Source organism: Carcharodon carcharias, chromosome 22 (assembly GCF_017639515.1).
Source record: "Carcharodon carcharias isolate sCarCar2 chromosome 22, sCarCar2.pri, whole genome shotgun sequence".
NCBI classification, from domain to species: Eukaryota; Metazoa; Chordata; class Chondrichthyes; order Lamniformes; family Lamnidae; genus Carcharodon; species Carcharodon carcharias.
Window position 1 is genome coordinate 55,737,420 of NC_054488.1, and position 6,760 is coordinate 55,744,179.

Consider the following 6,760-nt stretch of genomic DNA (forward strand, 5'->3'; position numbering starts at 1 on the left):
TGGAGATTGATTGTTATGGTTTAGTCAATGCCCCTGTTAGTTTTGTATCATGTGACTATACTAGAATGGGAGGTGGGAATGAGATGAAGTTTTGTCTTTCGGTTGTCTGGCTATTCTGATGTTCTAGTGTTGGGAGGACATGCTTCAGTTCTCATACTGCCCATCCCACTGGTTTATTTGAGATTGAGATAGATTTCACGTGACTGACTTGCTCATAACTGGTCAAGGTTCTTGCGTAGCACTGGTACACGATGACATCTCGTAAGGTCAAAAGAGCCAGAAAAATAACAGGTTGGATTTTCATGTTAATATTTGAATAGGTTACAGTTTGGAAAAGTTCAAGAGGATGCAAGTTTCTATAACCCCTGACTGTGCTTAATCCTGTTAACCCAAAAGCTGTAACCACTCTTTCCAAAGCTTCCTGCAGATTGACCATCGAGCAGGTGAGTTATTGATTAACCTCCTTTTAAAAGGAGAAAGCTATGTGATACCATCAGAATTTCCAATCCAATTTGCTGAACAGAACCAAAATTTATCTAATTCACATCCCACAATCTGGATTTTATGGCTGTTCTATTGTTGGCCAGTCTGAAGGTGGGATAATAGAGGAAAATAGGGTTGGGTGGTGGGGTCAGGTCTCCATAGGATCGCTGCCTCTGAAACTAACTGGCAGAGTGATATCACACATAAATAGTGGAGAGTGAGAAAGGACCTTCGCCCCCTGTGGGACTCCCCCCCCTTGTTGAAGCCTCAGATTCCGGGACAACACTCACAGTTTATTGGCAATGAGGGCAGGTGGTGTTTAAGCTAATTATGTTTAAGAATTTTTTTTTTGCCTGTGCAGCAATGATATGATGTAGGTGGATGGGTGGCATCACAGTGAATAACAGAACAGCCTGGTTTAAGGTAAATATGGATTATCAGTGTAATGTAATGTCAGCGTATAGTCAGTGTCTAGTCCGTGTATAGTCATTCAACGATTGATCAGCCAAATACAGAGCTGAGCAGGTCGAAGATAGGAACAGGAGGAGGCCATTCAGCCCCTCAAGCCTGCTCCACCATTTGCTTCAATCATTGACTGAACTGTAGCTCAACTGCAAATCGCTTAAAATCCTTAAGCAACAAAAAACTATTGATCTCAGTCTTAAGAGCTCCAGTTGACACCAGCATCCACATTTAGGGAGAGAGTTTCAGATTTCTACTGCCATTTGTGTGAAAAAAGTGCCTCCTGATTTCCTTCCTAAAATGGCCTAGTTCTAATTTGAAGATGATGTTCCCCCTCATTCTCATTTCCCCAATCTGAGGGAAGGCTTCCCTATATCAATCCTTTTGGATCAAATGTTATATGGAAGTCTACAAGTTGAGGCAGCACCTGCAGTAAGTTTCTCATCCTCAAGCACTCATGTGGTGACAATCAAAGTGATGGAGAAATCTGCAGATGCTTGAGATTCTGTTACCATTAACGCTGGTGGAAGCATGTCAGAAATCCCAACCACGTACTTGAATGGATAAGGGAGTGCAGAGAATCTGCCTAAAGACAGACATTTATCCAACACACACAGGACTGGCCACGCTTGACAATAAAGTTTGAGACACACCGGATAGGTTGGAAAGAGATGGTGTTATAAAGTCAAAGAACCAAGAGAGAGGGTCAGTAATTTGGTGACAGCAGGTAAATAGCTAAACAGGGAACAAATATGAATGTGCTTCCTTCTAAAGGTTTAAGTGAAGCCGCAGCAAATCTTGAGAATCTGCAGCTTGCATAATTGGCATAGATGCATTTAATGGGAAACTAGTTAAACACACGAGGGAGAAAGCAATAGAATATGCTGATATATGGAGGTGAATTGAGGTGGGAGAAGGCTCGTGTAGAGACTAAAGTCTGGCATTGAACTGTTGGGCTGAATGGCCTAATCCTGCACTGTAAATACCCTGGGCAGAATTTTGCCCTTGACAGGTGGACGGGCCTGACCGAGTTGGTGGCAGACGGGCAGCTGATCACCACCGCCGAAACAGGCCCCACCGCCATTTTAAGTGGGTGGGCCAATTAAGGCCCATCCAGCGTGTCACCTGACGGGAAGCGCTATGCACTTCCTGTGCTGGCAGCGGGGTGGGGGGGATTCTCCAAAAGCGAGAGTGCGCTCTTTCGCTCATGCGCACGATAGAGCGCACATCTCCCTGAGGCTAAGTGCTGCCTCAGGGAGATCGCTGAAACTCTGTGAAAGTCTAAAAATAGGAAAATGTAAAAATCATTAACATGTCCCCCTCATGTGGAAATGTCACACAGGATGGGACATGTTAGTGAAGGAAACAAACGCTTTGTTAAAAAGTTTTTAAATCCGATATCAAACCTCACTGGATGAGGTTTGTAAAAAAAAATCACTTGTCCACACAGGCCCCTCAAAATCCTGGTCGATTGGAGAGTTAATGGCCTTCACAAGGCCTTTAATTAATGGTGGGCTTGCGCCTGCCGACCAAAATATCGCGATGCTGCCCGCAACGTTGAGACGCTCACGTGACATCAGCGCGCGACATTTTAAGCACTGGTGTGAGGGATCCTCCACCCACATGTCAGCCAGAAGATTCTGCCCCAAGTGTTAAAAGGAGAACATTATTATCAACGCAGAGCACAGAAGCAGTGATGTCGTGGACATAAAATGTCAAAACCCTTGGTGCAAATTGCAGAAGTTGCCGTGTAGAATTGGATTCTGTCTCAGTGAACGCATTTAATATTCTTTTTGGCAGATACATGTACACCAGATTGATCACCTCAACTCTCAATGCTGCATGTGGGTGTGTGAAGATATGATTAAATGATTTGATTTCAGCCTTATCTCCACTTTCCTGCCTGGCCTCATAACCCTTGACCCCCTTGCTGATAAAAAAAAATCCATCTCAGCCTTGAATATAGTCAATGACCCAGCCTCACTGCCCTGCAGGACAGTGAATCCTGAAGACTGTGGCCCTCGAAGAGATTAAATTCCTCCTCATCTCCATCCTAAATGGGAGACTGCCAATTTTAAACTGTGGCCCCGAGTTCTAGGCTTCCCCTTGAGGGGAAACATTCTCTCAACATCTAGCCTGTCAAGCCCCCTCAGAATCTTAAATGTTTCAATAAGATCGCCTCTAATTCTTCTAAACTCCAGTGAATATAGGCCCAACCTGCAGAACCTTTCCTCACATGACAACCCCTTCATCCCAGGAATCAGCCTAGTGAATCTTCTCTGAACTGTTTCCAATGCAAGTACATCCCTCCTTAAATAAGGGGACCAAAAATGCAGCAAGTACTGCATATCTGGTCTCACCAATGCCCTGTACAGATGTAACAAGACTTCCCTATTTCTATACTCCATCCCCCTTGCAATAAAGGCCAATATTCCATTTGCCTTCCTAATTACTTGCTGCACCTACGTGCTGGAGTTTTGTGAGTGTGTGAAGGAGAGAATATTGAGGAAAACTCTACCAGTGAGAAGGGGAGCACCTTGAGATGGTCAAATAAAGAGGGGCCTACAACAGCAAGATTTGGTTTCGGTAAAATCCCACCAACCTTCATCCCAGTGGTCTGGACAGAACCAATCCCATTGCCCACTATCACCCAATCTCCTAACTCAGGAATCGCCCGCCATTTTATTCTTAGTCCTGGTTAGTGAATTCAAAACAGAAACAGGGAAATTCTCCTGAGTCATTTGACATGCAAATAATTAAAACAAGTAAAATGAATGTACAACCAATTATGACTGGACACTGTGCTGTTCATTGACATCAATATCGTTTGGAGAGAGCTTTGTTACTTCAGCTCCTGCCTGTGACAAAACTTAACTGTTAAATCTGAAGACACTGGCAGGTGTGGAGAGTCCACTTTGGAGGGTCATGTTTCCCTTGTTTTATTTATTTGGTGTATCCTAAAGAGTCAGTGCGACCAGTGCCTATTTAAACACTAATAATGTAGGTATGGATCCCATCCAGAAATTTTCCACCTGAACCCATGGTCTCCAAAATGGATTTAAGGATTAACACTGCAGACTCTTTCACTGTTGTGTCAGGGTTGAATATCTACTCAGCAACCCCCCAACCCCCACCTTTCTAACTCTAAATTTCTAAAGTACCCATCGGACATGTTGGCATTAAAAGTTTAAACCCCCTTTGCTTACAGGAATGGGCAGGAAGGGTTACCAACCCTCCAGGATTGGCCTGGAGACTCCAGGAATTGAAGATCAATCACTAGGACACTGCTGTGTGTAAACCCTGGAGAAAGATCATCGGGACATGAAACACATAGTTTTTTAAAATTTTCTTTGAACATTTCTCTTTAACAGAGATAAAAATATTGAAAATGGGGGGAAAAAATAGGCTGTTTGGCCAACAGTTAAGCATCATCCAATTTGGTGATGAGTCTTCTTGTTTTCTGATTGGTGGAGGAAGGCCATACATCACCAGGATGAATGTGTTGGCCGACTAATGGCTGGAGCGTGGGGGAAAGTCATGTGACAAAACCTCCTGGAATACAGTTGATCACAGTTGGCAACCCAGTGGGAAGGGGAGAGGAACCCTAAAAATGGATCATCATTTTCGTTGACTCCCATTTAAACTGTCCACAGTAGCTGATTGGCTGAGATGTCTGCCAATTGCAATTGAGAGCCTGGCAAATCCATTCAAGTTGGGCCCTAATACGTCAATGAGACCCAGGTTGCACTTTGATCCGGGGCCTGAGTTGGGGAGACCAGGTGCTTCTCCCAATGCAACCCCCACAACACACCCCCACAACACCAACCCCACAACACATCCCCCCCACAATACCCCCCACAAAACACACCCCCCCACAACACCGCCCCTGCAACACCGCCCCCCACAACAACCCCCCCCACAACACCCCCACCTCACAACAGCCCCCCCGCACAACACCCCCCACAATACCCACCCCCTCCCCCCAAACACCCCCACACAACACCCCCTTCACCCACCACAACATCCCCCACCCCACAACAACTCCCCACACCCACCAACCACACCCCTCCCCACCCCACAACAACTCCCCACCTACCAACCACCCACCCTCCCCCCCCACCCACCAACCCTCCCCAACCACCAACCACACCCCCCACAACACCAACCCCCACCCAACAACCACCCCCCTCCCCACCCCACAACAACTCCCTACACCCACCAACCACCCCCCTGCCCCCACAACAACCCCCCACCCACCAACCACCCACCAACCTTCCCCAACCACCAACCACACCCCCCACAACACCAACCACACCCACCAACCATCCCCCTCCCCCCCACCACCTTCACCCCTCCCCCACCCCCCACCATCAAGTGAAGGACGGTGGACAGAAAGCTGCAGCATCAGAATTACTCTGCCTGTTGAAAGCATCAGTAGTCTCCTTCTCATTACATCTGACAGTTTTATATGAGGTTACATTAGAGAGATGGTCTGTGTCAGTTTTTCACTTAGTGTGCAATCATTTTACTGTCAGTGAAGCCTGCAAAAACTCAATCAACTTTTGTTAAGAAAGGTTATCAAAGAATATAAAGTTAAGGTGGGTAAATGGAATTAACATGAAGATCAGGCATCATCTACTTGAATGGCGAACAGGCCTGAAGGGCTGAATAGTCACCTCCAGTTCCTAACCCTAATTTTGATATAATTTTCACAATTTTCTACTTTCTGAAATCTGGTAGACACAACGGGATAGTTAAAAATAAAAATGCTGGAAATACTCAATAAATCAGGCAGTATTTGTGGAGAGAGAGAGAGAGTCAGAGAGAGAGAGATGGAGAGAGAGGGAGTGAGAGACAGATGGAGAGACAGAGAGAAAGAGAGAGAGACGGAGAGTGGGAGATGGAAAGAGAGAGATATGGAGAGAGAGAGAGACGGAGAGAGAGAGAGTCGGAGAGAGAGGGAGTGAGAGACGGAGGGAGAGAGAGAAAGACAGGGAGAGAGACAGAGAGAGAGAGTGAGAGACAAAGAGAGACAGAGAAAGACAGAGCGAAAGAGACAAAGAGAAAGAGTGAGAGACAGAGAGAAAGAGAGTGAGAGAGACTTAGGGCAGAATTTTACGCTGGTGGGACTTTACAGTCCCGCTGAAGCCAATGGACTTTTGAATGGCTCGCCACATTTTAAGGCTCTGCTCCCAGTGCCACAAGGCCATAAAATTCCACCCTTAATGTTTTTATGTCACTGACTGTCCTGTGAAAAGGTCTTGACCTGAGATTTTGGACTGAATCTTAACACCCACAGATGGGTAAGCAGGGTTTGTGTCAGACATTTAAAGACAAAAAATCTGTAACAGGAAGTCAACCCGCCTCCAACCTGCCCACACCCAATTTCAACAAGAAGCGAGTTTAAATCATTTAAATATTTGAGACTGTCTTTTGCAGTTACCCTAATTTTAACCCTCTTTTCTGCCCCATGGGTTCTCACTACCGAAGGAATTGTATCTTTAAATTCTTCCATAGGAGTTACTTCTCTAAGAGCTGCAGATGTCGTCTCCACCTTTAATGTCTGTATCCACCAGTCAAAATTTCTTTGTTTTACTCTCTCGATCTCAATATAAGTTTGACCAGGCTGTTTCCTTATATTCCTAAATTTCTGCCTGTATACCTCAGGAACCAACTCATATGTACTCATAATAGCCTTGTTTACTGAATCATAATCTACTTCTGACAATGAAAAATAAACCTCATGAGATCTACCTACCTACCTAGACTGTAAAAGCAATGTCAAGATTTCTTGTGGCCATTTCATCTGCTTGGC